Raw genomic sequence first — 12,522 nt, 5'->3', positions numbered from 1 at the left:
AAAGATCAGTGAGGTCACCGAGGATGGTAACACTTCAAAACCATGAAGATGGCTTTGACAGTTTTGCTCCATCAGCGACAACCAAATTCCTTTCAGAAAAAAAAAGACCTTCATTCTGTTTTAGGTCTTTTTTTATTATTTACAAAGAAAAAAATAGAAAATAACGTTGTTTTGAAACACAGTAGCTACTATTTCTGTCAATAAAAACAACATTTTTTATTTCAAATAATTATTCATGATATGATATATAGGTTACCTAAAAGACCAAATCTACATGTATGGTATAGCTGGTGAATAGTTTAGGTCTTCTAACAATACGTTTTATTTGTTTTTGTTTATATTTAATATTTCATGTATAGACCCTGATAAGGACTCATCATGGCGGCTCCACAGACACTAAATGAACTGGATCATCTGCGGAACTCTGGATTCGGTCAACCTCATCCACGACACGGCCTCAAGCTGCTCTACTGGTTTGCTAAACGCTGTCTCAATTTTAATGGCGACCAACAGATGTGCTGGCGCCACGATCCTGAGGAAGGGAAATATGGTTTCCACCCATTTCAGAACAGGCACAATAAAAATGGTGTTCAAATCCTACCTGATATAGATCTTCCCTACTATGAGGTTGGCAATCTGAGCAGAGCAAGAGCAAATGATCTGCCTCAGTACGTTCGGGAAGATTACACCAACCATGACGATGAAAGCAATACAGACCGCATCATAGTCAGCGTCGATGAGGAGCGCTTTGATAAAGTCTATATAACCGAGCACCAAGGTCAGTCAAACTACAACTTGGACGCCACATACCGCATCAGCCGGGGCCTCCTTATGATTATCAGGAGGCTGACCTTACAGAACTTCCTCTCAGAAATGGGTTGCTGAAGGTATCCAAAAATACATCCAAGCAAAGTCCAGATGTTTGAAGACGTCAACCATCAACCCCTACTTCCTGCTACACAACCGACAACAATCTACACACCAGTTCCGTCTCGTGCCATTTTGCAAATATTGCTATGCTTTTGCCAGTACAAGCTTTACGAAGTTAATACTAGCCTTAATGCAGGAAATTTCTACCAAGTGCTGCTTGTAATATTTCAAATGTGTCTACTATAATAATTAAAAAATTGAGCATTGTCATGCAGTGCATCTGCCTAGTGTCTTCATTCCAGAATCATCTCCACACCTCCTCCTCATAAAGCAACCCGTTGTTCCAGTGAAGCTGCCTTGAGGGATGAGGAAAGCTCGTCAGCCATTTGTTTTGTTTTGTTTTGCTTCACACGATCAATGACTCTTCTAAAGCTGACATCACTACAGATCATTCTATACGTCCTTGTACACTCTTTCTCGTTTACCCTTTGAAAAGAAGTGTGAATTACGCACTAATTAACAGACCGTTTCAGTTATTTTGACAAGTTAAAGCTGATATAAATGCTGTAATAATCTGAATAAATCTGCTATTGTACTTAATTTCTTGTCACCACTATACTCTTTACCTGGCATGTCTACATATGGTGTGAGCTAATCTGAATACTACGTCATAGTAAGTATGTTTTACATTCACAGCATTTTTATTATAATGTTATTCTCTTGCACTTCCTGTTATATCGGACACTTCTACACTAGAACACTGTCACTTGTCCTGTTTTAGTACTTACTGTACTGTCTTGCGTTGTTAGCACACATTTACACGTGTACTTTATGTAAAAATGTGTAGGTCTTATTTAGTTCCGCGTCGTCTCGTGTGGTTAGTGTGATGTTGTATGTAACACCGTGGTCCTGGATGAACATCGTTTCGTTTCACTGTGTACCGCACCGGCCGTATATGGTTTAAATCACAATAAAGCCACTTGATTTGACTCGAAGGCTATTGGTTATTTAAATAATCACTCTTTAAAACTATGGTGAGCAGAAAAGCATCTCATAATGCACAATATGCTATATTTATACTACATGGTCAATAGTATGTGGACACCTGACTATCACACTCAAATGTACTTGTTGAGCATCCCATTCCATATAGGAATACAACAGCTCACAGAACAAGAAAAAAAAAAAAAACCATTATGAAATGCTTTCTTAAACTTCAAAAGGTAACGTTACATCCAGATAGACCTGACTGACGAGTTACAGCTAACATTAGCAACGTTTATACAGCCGTATTGTTCATTCATACTTGGGTTTCTCAGCAGAAACAAGCTGTCTAATACACCACATAAGGTACAGTACACCTAGATTTATCTTATACATTTTTAAATATAATTTTTCTAGTGTTTTGCTAATTCACACTGAGAATATGAATTTCTTGACTTGCACAATTTTATCAACTTATTTCAAATGCTTTTTTTTTTTTCTTATGTATTATTTATTAAATCTACCTTAGTAGTGCTTAGTAAGTGACACATTTAGATTGAAAAGAACTGTTTAATTTCATTTACTATTTGAAGCAATATTTAAAATGTCTCTTGACAAACATATCACTTTGTAAATTCCATGTCATTTCCAAGTCACGTGGCTTTTTTTTCATTTCGGACGTTTACTGGCATAAACGAGCAGAAATGAGCTGCTTTATCCTTGCGCCTTTTCCGTGCAAAAGCCACTCACGTGAGACATGCAGTTACAGATGAGATAAGTGAAGTCTGTTATGAAGGAAGAGAGACGCGTGTCAGTTGTTTCTTTTGCAGTTTGACTCACGACCCGTTGAGGGATTTCAAAATAATAACTTCTCTGTTTAATCTCTGTTGTTTTTACCCTTTGCACACCACCATTTTTGCTTGTTTTGACTATATAAAGCGGATATAATTTCTCTAACGATCTGGACTAGTGCGACAGGTTGTGACATTTCTATTGCTAAAATAAGGCTTATTTTGAAAACACCACCTACTGAGAATGACTGATCATTCTCACGAAGCTAACTTGGACGCTCCTGTTTCCTGAGTTTCTGTTTCCTCAGAAGTGAGTATGAAGCCGTGAGGGCCGATGTTTGCAGTGTGTAATGTATTTATAGCAGCTAAGCATCATGTACATTGCTGGAATTCCCGTTGCTTTCTGATTAGTTGGTCAGGATTTTGTTGCATCTTGACAGCGAGGAATAAAAAAAGGAAATAGATTTATCAACAATTACTTTTTGAATTTAAATGACATTTTAATGACTGGTTTAAATCACCTGTGTGCACAATTTAGAGTCTAATGCGCTTTGATTAACTGCAATGTTAAATATTTCCTGCTAGAAATGATGAATTATATAACTCACTTTCACTCACAAGAAAATAACTCATGCCAGGGTGGTGTGATACGGTCCAACATTAAAGGTAGTAGCATAAGGCATTCTCGTTGTCACTATGTAATATCATTTACATTTTCAATAAACAGCCCAACGATTTTTTTTCAATAATTGACACGACTCGTTTTAAACTATTTATATCTACATTTAATGTTATGGAACACGAGTCGTTTCCTCAACAGTTTCTCATTCCCCCTGCTCTCGAAGTTAAAGCAGCTTGTCATAACAAGACATTGGAAAGCACAAACTCGTTCGTCCTGAAGACTTTCTTGTGACAAACAACTTACTGTGACAAAGCACTAACACTGGAGACTCCTTCCGTAAACGTTGCCTTACAGAAAACTTTACCATAGGAACAACTCGACGTTTTCTTTAAATAACAAGACCGTATACTTGTCCAGCCCTTGCCACTGAACTAATATGGCAATAAGTTGTTATAAGTTGAAATATTAAATCGTTAATACCTTTGTTGAATCTGCTTGTTATTATGTTGTGTGTACAGTATGTGTTTGGGGAGGTTGGATGGATGATGTTAATTGGTGACATGTGACATTACTGAGCATGCTTGGGTCATTCTTGATCTTTCCTTAATGCTTAGGATCACCTGTTTTGCAAAGGAAATGATTTTTTAAACCAATGGATTATGGATTTATGGGTAAAATGCCTCCTGACATTCATCTAATTTTTGTATGCAAAGCGTGTACGGAGAATTATACACACTATCCTTCCTCTTTATTACACTTAACTTCATTTATAGACTTTAATGGTGTGAATTCTTTATATTTCCGGATTTCTTGAGTTAATACTGATGTCTGGTGAAAATTTCATGTGAATACCCTCACTGGAAATATATTTACTGAAAAAAGTGTTGATACGTACGTTCAATACTTATTTCCCCAGCTGTATATGAACAATGTTAGTAAATGAATTTGTAAATGAAGGTAAACATATAGGCATGTTTCTGTCACTTTTTCTATTGCCTCATGTCATAAACGAGGCCGATGATTTTATCATCATTTAATAAATTTTTTAACGTTTATTGGTTAGTTTCTTTAGGTCTGCATTCAGTTGCAGACTTAAGCCCAAAGGTTCTGTTAATATTTACTGTATGTTGGGAAAGTTACAAGTATTCAGATTTAGTTAAGTAGCTGGTTAACTTACTTTTCTGCTGCATCCCCCCCCCCAACTTTTTCACAAGTTCATACCAGTAGAATGGTCTGAGACACTTTCCCCCCCCAGCAGCATCTAGACCAGGGGTTCCCAAACGTTTCCAGGGCAAGGCCCGCCAAATGGCATGAACATTTGACCGAGGCCCCCCTTTTGCAAGATGTCTTTAAAACACATTAAAAATACAGACTTCTGAATATATCCCCCTTTTTTTAATTAATAATTACATCTTACATCTTTACATTACATTACATTAGTAATTGATTGTGTGCGTGCGTGTGTGTGTGTGTGTGTGTGTGTGGCTGTCTGAGAGTGAGAATTTATTTTTCACACAACATTGTTGAGGTCCCCCTGGCGCCCCCTGGCGGCCCCCACTTTGAAAACCACTGATCTAGACCATTCCCTTTAAATACAAGCGTACACCGTTAAGCCTTCAAATAAATAAATAAATAAATAAATATCAGGGATTGACAATGCTGACTGAAGAAGGAAACGGCATTTTTTTTTTTTACCCACTAATACCACCATTATTCAGCAGCTTAGAAAATAACACTTGATCCAGCTCATCCTATTAATTAGCTTTTTTTTCTTCTTCGTTTTTACCATGCGAGAGTTACTCATGCACACAAATTAAAGAAGCCATGAGATACTAAATCGAGCACACGAGACCTTAATCTGGACATGGGATGTTGGCTATTTTATTATGCATTTAATTCACTATTTTGATTTGTTGAATAAATAAAACAATGGCATTTATTTTTTTCTTTCAGTATTCAATTCAATTCAATTCAATTTTATTTGTACAGCGCTTTTTACAATAGACATTGTCTTAAAGCAGCTTTACAGAAATATCAACACGGTATACAGATATTAAAGGTGCGAATTTATCCCAACTGAGCGAGCCACTGAGTGGCGACGGTGGCGAGGAAAAACTCCCTAAGATGTTTTAAGAGGAAGAAACCTTGAGAGGAACCCGACTCAGAAGGGAACCCATCCTCACCTGGGTAACAACAGATATTGTGAAAAAGTTCATTATGGATTTATATGGAGTCTGTATGGCGTTAGGAGCAGCCGTAGTCCCAGCAGTCTGGAATTAGAGAAGATTTGAGCTCCATCCAGAGGCAGAAAGGATCTGGATCTCTAGTATCTCCATAAATTCGTGTGGGGCTCGGCGAAAGGAGAGAGGGAGTATGCTCTCCTGTAAAGAAAATGCGACCATGGTTCAAGCTGGTTTAGGCTGACTGAGCACTCGTCGCTCTAAGTGTTGCTCATCATTATATCCATCATGTCATATTGTGGTTATAATAAACTGTCAGACTGAGCGGTCCTGGACTTAACACAAAAAGTTTTGCTTAAACTCTGCCCCGTGTTTGTATTTCCAGGTGCGATTTCAGTTATAAATCCTCACTGTGCTTAATTCAACTCTGAATATGGCCCTTAGTGTGTAAATCATGGATTTTAACAAATATACCTAAAATATGTTTTTAGACCCTCAACAGGAGCCACCATGAAGACAGTGGAAGAAATAGAGCAGCTGGAGCAGTCTAGATTTGGTCAACCTCATCCAAGACATGGTCTCAAGCTGCTGTACTGGTTTTCTAATGAGTGTCTCTCTCTTGATCAAAACGATGTTTTGCAGTTGAGCTGTGATCCAAAGAATAAAGATTTTGGTTTCCACCGATTCGAGAACAGATATGAGAGAAACAGTGGTAAACTTCTGCCTAATGTGGCTTTCCCCTACTATGTGGTGGGCAATCTAAGCTATCCATATGCGTCCAAGCTTCCCGGGTATGTCAGAGAAGATTGTACTCATTCCCAAGACAACAGCAACATGGACCGCATCATAATCAGCCTCGACAATAAGTGGCTTCATACCGTTTATGTGACTCAGCACAGTGATCAGTCAAGTTTCAACAAACATGCCACCTACCGCATTAGCAAGAACCTCATTCTGAATATCAGGGATCTGACCTTAGAGGAATTTCTGTCGAGAACTGGGTACTCGAAACAGAAAACAAACACAAGTCCTGTAGAACTGAGCAACCGACAACCCCCATGTCCCGCTCAAACGACAACCTCCATCTGCAGTCCAGTACAAGAGAGCAAATCACCTACGATTGTGATGACGAATAACACACAAGGACACCACAAAGCTGTACCAACACCCACTTGCATTCCAGCGCTTACGTCTTTTACAAACCAAGATGTTCACAAAGAGATCGCAACACCTCCCGTCTTGACAAATAATAATACACAAATACACACAACTAGTGCGGAGAGTCAACTAAACAATTTTCTACAGGACAATACCATCCAAACTTCTATTCCTCAACCGCCGTCTAAGGATGTCCTAACAACCTCTACCGGTATACCAACCATCATGTCAAAGAACCAAAACACTGATACTGAATCATCTCCAGTGTCACAGATGAACTCTTTCTTCTGGGGGTTTTATTTTCTTTTTCATTATTTCTTTTTTACGTTTGTTTGGTGGGATGTTACGAGAATATTTATAATTGTCATTTTTGTATCGTCATCATCATCATCTCCTCGGCAAAACTGTAATAGAGGAGAGCAAGGAGAGAAGAACGAAAGAGAGGGAAAAAATAGCAAAGCAGAGACGGGAGAAAGGACAATAACATTAATGAAAACCAAAGGAAGGAGGAATGTTGTGACTACCTGTACACCAATCGTCACGTCTTCAAGGAACCAAAACACTGATGTTGAATCATCTTCATCATTTGTTTCACAAATGAACTCTTTCTTTTGGGGGTTTTATTTCCTTTTTCTTTTTTCTTTTTTTCATTTCTTTTGGGGGAATGTTATGCGAATATGTATAACTGTCTTTTTTTTTTTTTTTTTTAATCATCACTATTCCAGGAGCGAAAGAGGAAAAACTTCAACAGATGGAGAGAGCCAAGAAACGGAAGAAAAAAATCATGCTGTGAACATTAATAATTAAGGATGAGATGAGCTCATTGTGTGGAAGGAAGGATTAGTGTTTAAGGAGGGATTCATTCTTAGTGTACTGTAAGAATTGTTTATAGAGCTACTATTGAGACTGTGTTACATTATGGGAGAACCAGCAGGATTGGGAACTTAACAGTTAAATCAAGAACCCACATTTTCAATTTGATAAAAAAACAGCAGGGAAGATTTAGGGTATGCCCACTCTCCCTAATCCCCGTGATATTTTTGAACAATCGGTCATTAGGCAGGCAAATAAGATTCTATCTGATCTCACCCATGTATTGAACCCTGAGTGTGTTGTTGACCTCCAGAAGGAGGTATACAGGGCAGCTCTGTGTAAATACAATAGATATAAATACTCATTTGTTCCACTGTCAATGAAACTTATCAATTCTGAACAGAATTCTGAAAGAAAAGGTAATTCAGCGAGCAGGTTCTAAGATCGTGGTATTTTAATTTAAATTTATGTATGTTGTTTATATATATATATATATATATATATATATATATATATATATATATATATATATATATTCTGAAAGAAATATATTGTGTTTATAGTTATATAAACACAATATATATATTGTGTTTATAGTATGATTTATTGTGATGCCGTGTTGTATCGTGCTATTTATTGTCTTATGTTGTCATGTGCTGGTGCAGTGCTTCTCTTCTCCGAGACAATTATCTCCCATGGGAGACAATGAAAGTAACAGTAATCCTGACTTCAAGCCTGTTATTCAGTTTGAATCTACACATAATTCACATATATTGGCTCTGAATTCACCTGCTTGAAATTCAAAGCTTTATTCATTTCGGACATGATTCAGCATTACGGTGAGTTGTATTTTTCATGCACGTTATATTTGTTTTTGCGGTGCCTTTTATTTTGAAAGCATGTTGAAACGTTCCCATAGCGACCAGAGAGCGTCAGGGGGCAGAGAGGATGTTACTCATGTTATGTTGTTGGCGTGATGTTACGAGGACGCTGCTAATAAAGTTGCGATTTCACATTGGATTCACGTTTATTATTATATTTTTTAAAAAATACCCCAGTTTTTATGCTGGTCGTATCATTTTATTTTCTTGTATTTATCGGCCACAGCTTAAAGGCCGGTCCGTGAAAATATTGTCTGATATTAAACCCGTCCGTGGCGCAAAAAAGGTTGGGGACCGCTGTGCCAGAAAATTATACCTTCTACCTACAATCTCTACCTACAATTTCTAAACTTCCTACCACATGACCGGATCTTCAAATATATATATATATATATATATATATATATATATATATATATATATATATATATATATATATATATATATATATATATATATATATAAGGTAAGTACAAATAATTATTTTTGTACTTACATTTTCCAACAACTACACATTATAGAATACAAGTACTAAAAATGGATGGAAGTTTTAACTACAACGTATCTCAATGTTCATCAGAACAAATTCATTAGCCGAACCTATAAAGCTGCAAAGAAAAAAAAATGTTTCTCCACCAGCACATTACTGTTTCATTGAGAGGTTTGCTATTGCTAAGTAACCTTGGACACTCCCACTGTAGCCTCAGTATATATCAGTTTACTTTCCAAGCAATCAAACACTCTGCATGAGGACATTAATTCCTGAGAGGAAATAACATTGTTTTTTGGGGTTTTTTTTTGCATTCTTGTATGTGCTGAACAAGTCCTTCGACATGTGGACAGTGAGGAACTCTGATTGCTGATCAGGCCTACCACCTTGGTGTCTGCAAATTTGATTATAGCTTTGGAGCCATACGCAGGTATGCATTTGTGGTTGAAGAGGGAGTAGAGAAGGTTATGCAAATAGCCCTGTGCAGTGTTGAGTTTGCAGGTGTAGAAGGTGTGGTTGCCAAGCCTAACAGAATGATGTCTAATAGCAAGGACATCCAGGGTCCTATTACAATGGAAGATGGAGATGTCGAGGTCTGTGTATTTAGAGATCAACTTGGAAAGGTTGAACTGAAATTGATGAATAGCTTTTATCCAGGTGGGTTATGGTAGGTGTCCTCTATTGAATTGTTGAGCTGGTAGGAAAACTGATAATGATCCAGTGATCAGGGCAGGCAGGCTTTCATATGTGAAAAGACCAGCCTCTCAAAACACTTGCCAATGATAGCTGTGTAAATGACAGGATAGAGGCACAGTGATGGCAGTTTTAAAGCAGGTATGGACCACTACTTGGGGTAGGGACAGGTTGAAAATATCCATGATATTCCTGGCTAACTGCCCTGTATAGGCCCTGACTACAGTACCTGGCCTGGGATGCCATCAGGCCAGCAGTTTTGCATGTATTTATGGAACACACCTCACTAGTGGAAAGTGCGAGTGGCAGGTCATTAGGGCGGAGCTCAGCTTTGTAAGATGGTTCTATTTTTTTTTTTTTTTTTAAATCTATCGGATTATCAGGCTGCTGACCTTAGAGATCTTTCTCACAAAAACTGGGTATTTGAGACTGCAAGAGGACACTGATCAGGGAACTGGGTATTCAACACTGTGTAACGACTCTGATCTGAATGCTGAGTATTCGATACAAGTAGAGGATTCTAGTTTTTGGGATCATAATAAATATAAAAACCGCTGCGGATGTATCATACTATTAACTCTGGGTACATAGATAAATTATTAAACTTACACAAAGTCAACAGATATTTAAATACAGTAAATGACAGTGATTTCTGTTGTTTCTACAGAAATTATACAAACCCTTGTTCTAACCTAAACTGTAACCCTTCATATAAGTTAGTTCTACATGTAAGACCATGTTACAACACAATGTCAGGTGGCAGGGAAGGGTGCACCTGCAGTTATGTAATACTGAAAATCTCTGTGATCTAATGCCTTTGGGTGTTTTTTTTCTCTTGTCTGAACATTATAGTTAACACTGACTAATTTATTGATCTTGATTCCATTTGATGGTAGTAACTGGAAAAATAATTTATATAATGTTTTACCACTCTGCTTAATCACCTGAATAGAGTTAAAAACCTTATGTTCTTTTACTTGCAGTAAAATGTGAAAAAGTTTAAAAATATATTTCTATTCATTTTAAATCAGCTTATTATATAACTCTCTCTCTCTCTCTCTCTCTCTCTCTCTCTCTCAAATGTATGTCATTATTCAACAAAACAAGAACAATCATTGATAAACAATCTTTTTTCTTGTCTGAACATTATAGTCAACACTGCCTAATTTATTGATCTTGTTGATGCTAGTAACTGCGAGCGAGACAGCCGCCTCATAAGCAATAGAGATTGCTTCCACTCTCCAATTAAAGATGCGCTGCTTTGACACATCATTACCCCTGCTGTCACCGCCAAGCAGATCAGCAGCTGCTTCGACTTACGCCAGTGGCCGGAGCAGTGGATATAAGTAGAGAGAACCCATACTGGACACAGTAGGTGTGATTTCTCTTGTTCCGGTATGAGGAATGGAGGAGGGCAGAAAGCCTGCAACTTTATTGGCTGGGCAGCAAACATAGGCACTTTAGGAATATAATCTGGACTAGAATATAGGAAGGCCTTGGCTAAACCAGGGGCAAAGTCAAGGCAGGAATGGCCAACAGAGAGAGCTTGTAGATCTCCTACTCGCTTGAGAGATGTCAGGGCCAGCAGAATAGCTACCTTTAGAGTCAGAAGCTTCTCTGAGGCTGACTCTAAGTGCTCAAATGGAGCACCTGACAGACCTTCTAGGACCACAGAAAGGTCCGTGAAATGTATGCGTGGTCTGTATATGGGCCTCAGCCGCCTGACACCATGCAGAAACCTCAAAGTTAGAGGATATTGCCCCACAGAGGCTCCATAAATAGGGGCGTGGCTGGCCAAAAGGGTGGCCACGTAGACACTGATTATAGAAGGAGCCAAACCTGCTGAGAAACGTCCTTGTAAGAACTCCAGGACTGTAGCTATTGCGCAGTTCACTGGGTTTAGCTGACATTCCACGAGACAAAATGTCGCCACTTGAGCGCATACAATTTCCTCATGGCTAGAGCTCTAGTGTTTAACACGGTCTCTACAACCTCAGTTCTGAGACCAGAATCTATGAGCTGGTGCCCTTCAGGGGCCAGGCCCACAGTTTCCACAGGTCCGGCCGAGGGTGATAAATCAGCCCTCCAGCTTGAGACAATAAATCCCTGTAGACGAGCATCTCCCAAGGAGTGCCGTCTAACAGGAATATTATCTCTGAGAACCATATTCCAGCTGGCCAATAAGATACTACTAACAGTAGACTTAGATGGTCTTGGTGAACTCTCGCTAGAACTTGTAGGAGCAGAGCAATAGGGGAAAAAGCATACAGTTGTGACTACGGCCACATATGCAACATGGCGTCCAGCCCCATGGTGCGGGAGGAGTGAGGGTGAACCACAGGCAATGCGTTGTCTCCTCGGAGGCGAACACATCCACTCTCACTTGGCCGAACCGCCGCCGTATGGACTCCGCCACTTAAGGATGGAGCTTTCAACCATGCCTCGACAGGATGTCTGCCCCCACATTCCGGCTGCCCAGAATGTACGTTGAACTCACTGACAAGAACTTTCCCTCTGCCCAGAGAAGAATTATTTGCACCTGCCTGAACAGGGGGCGTGAACATAACCCTCCCTGGTGGTTGATATATGAGACCACCGCTGTGTTGTCTGTCACAACTAACACATGGTGACCTCTTAATTGAGGAAGAAAGAACTTCAGTGCTAGAAATACGGCCCGCAGCTCTAGAAGATTTATATGCCACTCCCGATGAGGGCCACTCCAAATAATGACCCAAGGTTAGAAACCGGGGACACCTCCGAATTCTCAGAGCACGTAGGCATCACTGCGTGACACTGATTATTCTCGGAGGTTTCGTCCTCGGAGAAAAGTTGTCCTCTGCACTGGAGAAAGCATATTTTTCCTGAGGTTCAACCTGAGACCCAAGCTCCTCATGTGGGTGAGAACAACATTTTGATGTTGAATCGCCAGTACCCTGGATAGTGCTAGAATTAACCAGTCATCCAGGTAGTGTAGTACACGGATTCCCTGGAGTTGCAAGGGTGCCAGAATGGCATCCACACACTTTGTGAAGGTGCGAGG

General features: G+C 39.2%; 1 protein-coding gene across 1 annotated transcript in view; it reads right to left on the bottom strand.

Moving 5' to 3' along the window:
- The window catches only part of wdr17 (WD repeat domain 17), a 116,722-nt gene that overhangs the window by 32,249 nt on the left and 71,951 nt on the right, over positions 1 to 12,522 (bottom strand). The gene's annotated exons all lie outside the window — the stretch shown is intronic.

This window comes from Ictalurus punctatus, chromosome 3, assembly GCF_001660625.3.
Source record: "Ictalurus punctatus breed USDA103 chromosome 3, Coco_2.0, whole genome shotgun sequence".
In the NCBI taxonomy this organism is placed as follows: domain Eukaryota; kingdom Metazoa; phylum Chordata; class Actinopteri; order Siluriformes; family Ictaluridae; genus Ictalurus; species Ictalurus punctatus.
Note: the sequence above shows the minus strand (reverse complement) of the source record. Positions and strands in the feature narration are given on the sequence as shown.